Source organism: Diadema setosum, chromosome 6 (assembly GCF_964275005.1).
Source record: "Diadema setosum chromosome 6, eeDiaSeto1, whole genome shotgun sequence".
NCBI lineage: Eukaryota > Metazoa > Echinodermata > Echinoidea > Diadematoida > Diadematidae > Diadema > Diadema setosum.
This window is the reverse complement of record NC_092690.1, coordinates 23,717,581-23,726,059: the sequence shown is the minus strand read 5'-3', so window position 1 is coordinate 23,726,059 and position 8,479 is coordinate 23,717,581. Positions and strand designations below refer to the sequence as shown.

Below are 8,479 nucleotides of genomic sequence, written 5' to 3'. Positions count from 1 at the left end.
ATGCCCATGTCACTTTCCTCATCAAGTAAAGACAGATACACCATTCTTTTCTCTTTCTCTCTCTCCAGAAACAACCCTGCCAGGCTATCCGGTCCGCATCCAGATTCCGCATGAAGGATGTCATTAGAACCTGAACTTACATGTGGAATGCATCCATCTAAACTTCTCAAATGTAATCACAATGTGCTTTCAGGACTATTATAGAAGTTGAATACAGCTGTATATACACTCTTAAAAATCCCGGGTCAGAATTGACCCTTTCCGGGTCAATTCTGACCCGGAAACTGGGTCTGTTGGGGTCATACACCGTCCGGGTCAGCCTGACCCGGAGAAAAGAGTCGGCACTACATTAACCCTTTTCCGGGTCACCTTTCTATTCAGTGACCCGGAAATCTGTTGACCCGGAATTGACCCGGAATTGACCCGGAATTGACCCGGAAATCTGTTGACCCGGAATTGACCCGGAAACTGGGTCTGTTGGGGTCATACACCATCCGGGTCAGCGTGACCCGGAGAAAAGAGTTGGTAATATATTAACCCCTTTCTGGGTTACGTTTCTATACAGCGACCCGGAAATCTGTGTCAGTGGTTTGTACCCTTTCCGGGTCAGTTTGATCCAGAATTCGAATCCGTTGGGGTCAAAATCGCCCCCGCGACATTATGCTGCATGACTCTCGATACATCTTCACATGACACTGCAAAGTATTTGAAATTATTTCATCATAAAATTGTATTTAATACAATTCACTAATTTCATTTAAGTTACACACATATTTTGTACAAAAAACAATATTCATAAACAGTGAGGATTTACTAACTTTCCCATTACACGTGATGAATAGGCAACTGACATGCCCTTGGTTGATATACTATTATTTGCAGTATTTTGTCAATGTTTGTGAAGTTATTTAGTAAAGTACATTTCTAAAAAGCTCAAAGTTTATACCAACACTGCTGTGATCATATTTCAAGTAACTATATGAATTTTTCCGGTAGTTGTCACGATGACTTGTATACATGTACATCAAAAAAAGAAATGAAAAACACACATTAATATTCACAACAAAGAAAATAATTATCGTAAAGCCTAAAATGGGGATATTTATATGATTATGAAGTCAAATCATTGATGAATTTTCCTTTGAGTTCTGTGCAGTGGAGTGTGAGGATCCGCTCAGTGAACTTGCTGGTGCTAAGTCTGATGTCACACCTGGTGTAAAATGGACTGGTATGTCTTTAAGACCGCAATACCTGTACAGAGAGAGAGAGAGAGAGAGAGAAAGGGGGGGGGGGAGAGAAGACAAACTGGCATTACATGTAACATGTAATTCCCAATCCAATGCCCTGCCTTATGCTGCCCCGCCCTACCCTGCCCAAAGCCGTTCCTAACAAAGTTTACTGCAATTCGTGATCTCTGAGCAAATTGCACAGAATCATGCAAAATCTTTACAATAACATTCATGCTTAGCAGAGATCAAAAAGAATGCAGTAAGAAGAAAATGAATTTTGTCATTAATTGTGTGTTTTTTGTTGTTGTTGTTGTTGTTGTTGTTGTTGTTGTTGCATATTCGTATTGAATATTGCATTGCTTGGTCCCACATAAATATAGTCCCATAGTTGGTCCGACATAATGCATGTCATGTTTCCATAAAATTATGTTCAAACTCACATTGCCAAAGGTTTAACAGGTGCTACTTTGACTTCGCTGGGTCACACCTGACTCAAAGATATAATGCTAATAATTCAATAATCAAATATTCCTGCATGTCATTCACAAATTTCCTCACCAGAGAACGTGAGAGACATTTTCTTCAAATGCTAAAATTATAGGAATACTGCAGACATACACTATAAAAGTACAGTGCTTTCTCATCCAGTAGTACGAGAAACTTTCTTCCCTTCTTTTCTTTGTTCTTTAGAAACACATTTTCAGCTGACAGTTCAGAGAGATTGAAACATGTTTGAACACTGTTTCAATAGGCCTACACCGACCATGAATGGAGAACCTCACAATAGACTTGACAGAAATTATGATGCAAATATCAGATATAGAACTACAGTGAAATAACGTAATAACAATTATAATAGTGTAAGGCCTAGTCTTTGTTTTAGTGACCATTTTTTTTTTTTTTGGTCTTGGTAAGGGAATGATTCTAAGTGCCCTACAATAAAAGAACAAATACAAACTATGAGTAAATGGACAACAGTACGCAGCTTGCCAATATAATCTCGTACAAAGTAGTAGGTCTATACCTTTGATGACCATTCCCTTTGGTGAGTGGACAACAGTAAGATGGCTAAGTGCTATTGATCAAGGATGGCCCGAGGAATCGTCAGCAGCTCCCAAGAGGCTTCAGGCTGTTCTTGCTCAGCAAACTGCAGGAGTTCAGCTTGTGGGTCAGCAGGGCGGGGGCATCTTCGCCGGTCACTTCTCGTTACTCTATTTCTTTTGTTTTTTTAATACAAACAAACAGAAAATGATTATTGCCAATTTTTCATCTCACGCTGCAAATCCGCCGTGCATCTCATGTTCTCTCCCTGTCCATATGATGAGTTTGATCATGAGAATTAGTCGTGATTCTCTCCTCAAACAAGATACGACCATCCACATGTCTGTCTAAAAGTGCGCTATTGTAACTGATTTGAGCGTAGCCAGTCACAATAGCATCAAAACAGACAGGCAGTTATATATGGATTGTAGATCTGAGATAAAATGATTTAATGGCATAAAAGCACTGACAAAAGCGGCATATGTGAGGAATCATTTCATTTCAGTACAATGTATATTACTATTGTAACTGTTGTCATCGACATTGTCATCATAATGATCATTTCCAATATTATACAAGAAGTGAATGGACACGAGTGCGATGGTACAAAATTTCGCACGCAGAAAGATTAAGTACATCGTGAGCTTTTCATATCTTTCAAGTGGAAATTACACTCGGAATAAATCATTGATGCAGGGTGATCGTGCTTTATCTGATCCGTTATATGGAACCAAAATTGTGGAACCAGTTACCTATTCAGTAAGAGCAACTGTCATCTACAGAGACATTCAAATCTTAAAATGTACTGTTCCTATCACACTGAGGACCGAAATTGCTCTCATAATGTTCGGAAAAATATTCTTTATTTGGTATATGCTGTATTCTTTTATTTTTATGTTTGTTGGTTGTACTGGGTATGTCATTGTCTTCTTTGTTGTCTTGTTTGAACATAGATCTATCAAGAAAAATGTAAAGATCTAGTTCTATATCTCTGAATTCTTGAAGCGCCATGAGCACTGAAACTAAGCTGGACCTGTGCGCTATAATCATCATCATTATCATTAACGCTATTATTATTCTTATTATTATCATTACTACTACTACTTCTACTTTTACTACTACTATAGTACTATATTAGACCACAGACTTGTAAAAGGTGAACTATAGGCCTACTGGCAGCCAGTCATGGATAGATAGGCCTACCGTGCGCTTGACAGACAGCAACCACGTTAGATAGGCTCTACTGTTGAGTGGACTAAGCAGGGGGAATTAATTTGCACCCTACTGACGAAACAAATTTGATCGCCAACTATAGCCAATAAGTCTCTGCACGAGAGTTTCCACTGACATTAGGGGTGCCTGCATCCTCATCCTTAGCTATCCCTCCTACCAATACCTCTAAATTTACGGCTTTAGCTTAAAAAAAAAAGACTTATATTTAAAACTGTAGGGCCTACTTTGTTCTTATAGTCTGAAACCAACCAGATAGATCTAATTTTAAAGTTAGAGCTCTATATAGCTAGAGACTAGGTCTTTATAGCTATACCGACCGGTAGGACCTAGCTAATAGATTCTATGTTAGAATTATATTGTCTAACAGTTAACTTAGGCCTATAGGCTACTTGGTACTAACTAAGATCCTACTGTATTCCTAGGCCAAGCCCAAGCCAAGGCGATAATTAACACTAACAGAAATAGATCTAGCCTTATCCTCTAACACTTTAGGCCCTCTTGTCCTACTATTTACGGTAAGAAAATACAACTTTTGAATAGGCCCAGGCCTACGAAGGACGCTAGGTCCTACCTAGAACCTACCATGCTTTCGATACTTATCCAGGCTATCTCCTGCCGTACACACGCGTAGTTTAGTCGGCGCTCGTGAAATGAGACGTAACTAGTAGTAGTAGTATAGAGTAGAGTAGTAGCTGCTGCATTACAGTGCGTACACTGCTGTTTACACAGTGGATTGGGCAACAACACAACATCCAGGCGCAGGGTAGGTTCTATACGATAGTGTCTTTCTTGAGAGATTAGAATATGCCATCAGGCATATATCTCTGTTATTTTCATCTACTTATGAGCGTGAGAATTTTGTGAAATATGTGAGAGTGGCAGCCCAATCCCAAAAAGATAATAACCATAAGACCCATGACTTTTCGGTTCGTCCCGATTTGATCCAGTGCACTGCCGCTGGTGATCCACCCCGGGTACTGCATTGTCTACACTGTTTGCCCCAATCGCATTGATCTTCGCATGATGAATAACATATTAAGTTTACCGCAGAAAACCAAGCTCAATCTAGTTCCATGATTAGTCAAATCAGAACATGAATATAGAGTATCAAATTGTCAGATCATAGCTACGTACCTTCGAAATTTGAGGCAAATCTCTCCAAACCCAAGGTTTCAAGCAGCCTCCTGACACACGGCACTATCGTGCAGCGTCGCCATGATGAATGTTGATGGGATTTAGGCCAATGAACGAATTGCGAAAGGACCAATCAGGCTCGCGCTTTACTAAGATTCCTCCAATCAAATTGCATCTCCTGAACGTCTGCAAAGCGTTGACCACGAACGGGGTCACAAGCATTTATTCAAGTGCTGGAGCTCCAGAGCTTGTGTCCACTCGACTCCTTTCCGGGTCACATTGACCCGGAAAGGGTGAGATATTTTTGACTGGGAAAAATGGTTAGAATTCTGACCCGGGGTTTTTAAGAGTGTATATATATATATATATATATATATATATATATATATATATATATATATATATATGAAAGACATGTATATATAATTATATATTAGGAATTTCTACTAATCCAGATTAAATCTATCCCAACGTCTGCGAACTGTGTGGTGAGCCTAATCATCGGGCGCGATCATGCCGTCATGGTATCCAACTTCAATGCAGACGTTGCTCTCAATACGGTCACAAAGCAAAAATTTGCCCCTATTAGGTAGCTGGCCACGAAGAGTGTGCCAAAGACACAGAAGTAAGTTCAGTAAACCCTCCTGCTAATGTTTTGCCAAGAAATGAGTATTCGAACTGTTCTTCTATATTATCACGTGTTAAAGGTTTAAAAATCGCTCATCTTAATGTCAGGAGTCTTGTTGATAAGATTGATGAAATTCGATTATTACTGAACAGGATTCACTTTGATTTATTATGTTTATCTGAAACATGGCTTCACGAATTGATTAGTGATGATTTGATTTCAATTGATGATTATGTACTTGTACGCAAAGATAGAGTAGAAAAAAGACGTGGTGGAGGAATTTGTATATACATTCATAAAACGCTATCTTTTATTATAAGACAGGACCTCTTTTCAGATTCTCTGGAAGCTGTATGGATTGAATTGTTACAAACTAGGATGGAAAATTTAATCGTTGGTTGTATAAATAGACCACCCAATGCAGATAGGTTGTATTTTGATTGTTTTTTGGATATTCTTCAGAAAATAACAGATGAAAATAAAGAGAATGTGATTTTGGGAGATTTGAATTATGACTATAAGTTTGATGAAAATTTGTGTAATAATCCTATCAATTTGATTGAAAATCTGTTTTTGTTAACACAAATTGTTCACAAGCCGACGAGGGTAACATATAAATCATCAAAGTGTTTAGATCATATACTTACCAGTTTCCCTCATAAACATACTGTCTGTAATGTAGCTAAGATTTCAATCAGCGATCATTACCTTATACATGTATATACATGTGTTGACATGAGGATAAGTACTAATAGAAAACATAAAGAAATTGTCTTCCGTGATTTTAAAGCGTTTGATGAGATTAGCTTTTTGGATGATCTTAAGAGAGTTTTTTCAATGAATGATTTCACGGATGAGGCAGAAGGAGTAAATGAAAAATGGATAAAATGGAAAACTATATTTTTACAAGTATGTGATATGCACGCCCCTTTAAAAAATGTAAGAGTTAAACAGAGATGTTGTCCATGGATCACAAAAGATATTGTAAAGCTGATTTATAAAAGAGATTATTTAAAGAAAAAATGTGAATCTCAACCTCTTTTTAAGAAGGAATATCAAAGAGTCAGAAACAGTATTACAAAACTTAGACGCAGTAGTAAAAAGAAGTATATGAATGTTATGTTAGATAAATGTAAAAATGACAGTAAGAGAGTTTGGAGAGAACTGAATAGAGTCACGGGTAGAAAACGTAAAGAAGATAACGTTCCGATGGAATTGACTGCTGATAAATTGAATGAATATTTTGTTAATGTCGGTAAACAAATAGTAGATGGTGGTAAAAGTACTTTTCAATGGAATCATTCTGAATGTATTTATGAGTTTATTTTTGATTGTGTTTCTGTTGATAGCATTCGTAATTCTCTAATAAATCTTGGTAATGATAGCAACCTTGACATTCTGAATTTTGATTCTAAGTTGTTATGTATAGCTGCTCCTGTCATTTCTGAAACACTTTATATTATATATAATAAGAGTTTGACTGATGGAATTGTCCCCACTGATTGGAAAAGGGCTAAAACGACGCCTATATACAAGGGCAAAGGAAGTGAAAATGACCCTTCAAATTATAGACCAATTTCTGTCGCTTGTCATGTATCAAAAATTTTTGAAAAGCAGATTAAAGATCAGTTATTGGCATATCTTCAGCAAAATGATTTGATTAACATAGATCAAGCCGCATTCTTGCCCCATCACTCAACTAACACTTGTCTCCATCGAGCTGTTGATGATTGGTTGGAGTCTTTTAACGATCGTGAAGTAGTTGCTGCATGTTTTCTTGATATTTCTAAGTGTTTTGATTCAATTGATCATACGTTATTATTGCATACGCTGGAATGTTATGGCATCAAGGGCAAACAATTGAAATGGTTTTCTGATTATTCAACTGGTAGGAGTCAAAATGTTTTTTGCCATGGCCATCTCTCAACATCCAAAAGTATCACGACAGGGGTACCACAAGGGAATGTACTTGGACCTATACTTTTCCTCATATTTATTAATGATATTTCAGAATCTGTATATTCATGTTCCTGTAATGTATTCGCAGATAATGTAGTAATTTATTGCTCGCATAAAGATACTGATAGTGTTGCAAAATGATCTGAACTCAATATATAGATGGTACAAGAGAAACAGATTAAGTATTAACTTAGATAAGACTAAGGTAATGTTATTAAGTCCACGGTGCTCCAAAAGTTTGAACATTTTTCGTGATGGAAAAAAGATTGAACAGGTTCATGATTTTAAGTATTTGGGTGTTATGATAGACGACCATCTTCAGTGGGATGCACACGTACAAAATTTAGCCAAATCTATATCTATGAAATTATTTATGTTACGCAAAATGAACCAATTTTTGGATAAAGATTCACTTAAACTTTTGTATACTGCCGTTATTCAACCGTGTATTGATTATTCATGCTCCGTTTGGGGAAATTGCTCTGTTAAAAATAGAAATATTCTTTATCGATTACAAAAGAGGGCAGCACGAATTATCACATCAAATTTTGATTACGAAACTGGAAATGGGAATGACATTATCAAGGTTTTGAATTTACAAGCATTTGAAAATAGAAGGAATTATTTTTTGTCAACGCTCATGTATAAATGCATCCATGGACTTGCCCCCACCCGAATGTGCAATAATATTGAGATGATTTTTGACAGGCATGGGTTTAATACAAGAGCAGCTGATTCTTTGAATGTGGTACCACCTAAACCGAATGTAGAGTGTTTTAAAAGCTGCTTTAGATATGCAGGAGGAAAGGTATGGAACTCACTACCAAATGTTTTAAAGATTTCAAAGTCATTATCAGCTTTTAAATTGTTATATAAGAAAAAGTATTTTCACTGATTTTATCAAACGGCCTGTTTTTACATAATATGTACCATATTATTTTTTGTCACACTGTGTTACCCAAACTTGCCTGGTGCAAATTATGGATGCGTAAATCCTTGAATGTGTGTTATGGGTATACATGCATTCGACTGTTTAGGTTAAACGGGCATGACTGCCAGATTGTATGTAATCTATTTATTAGTGTAGATTTTTATATAGAATTTCTATCTGCTTTTTATGATCGTGGGCTTGTTGATTCAAGTCCTTTCTGGCAGAGTTTTTACATTCCTTTTGTACACCAAATGGTCTGATTGTGTATATAATCTTGCATCATTTTATTCACTGTTTTAATATAATATCCTTTTTTATCATATT

General features: G+C 36.8%; 1 long non-coding RNA gene across 1 annotated transcript; it reads right to left on the bottom strand.

Moving 5' to 3' along the window:
- Positions 1–789: 789 nt before the first annotated feature.
- On the bottom strand, positions 790–4,692 carry LOC140229423 (uncharacterized). Its single transcript, XR_011901301.1, has 3 exons — positions 4,638–4,692; positions 2,254–2,446; positions 790–1,251 (listed from the first exon to the last, which is right to left on the bottom strand). It is a non-coding gene; the product is annotated as an uncharacterized lncRNA (long non-coding RNA).
- Positions 4,693–8,479: the final 3,787 nt, after the last annotated feature.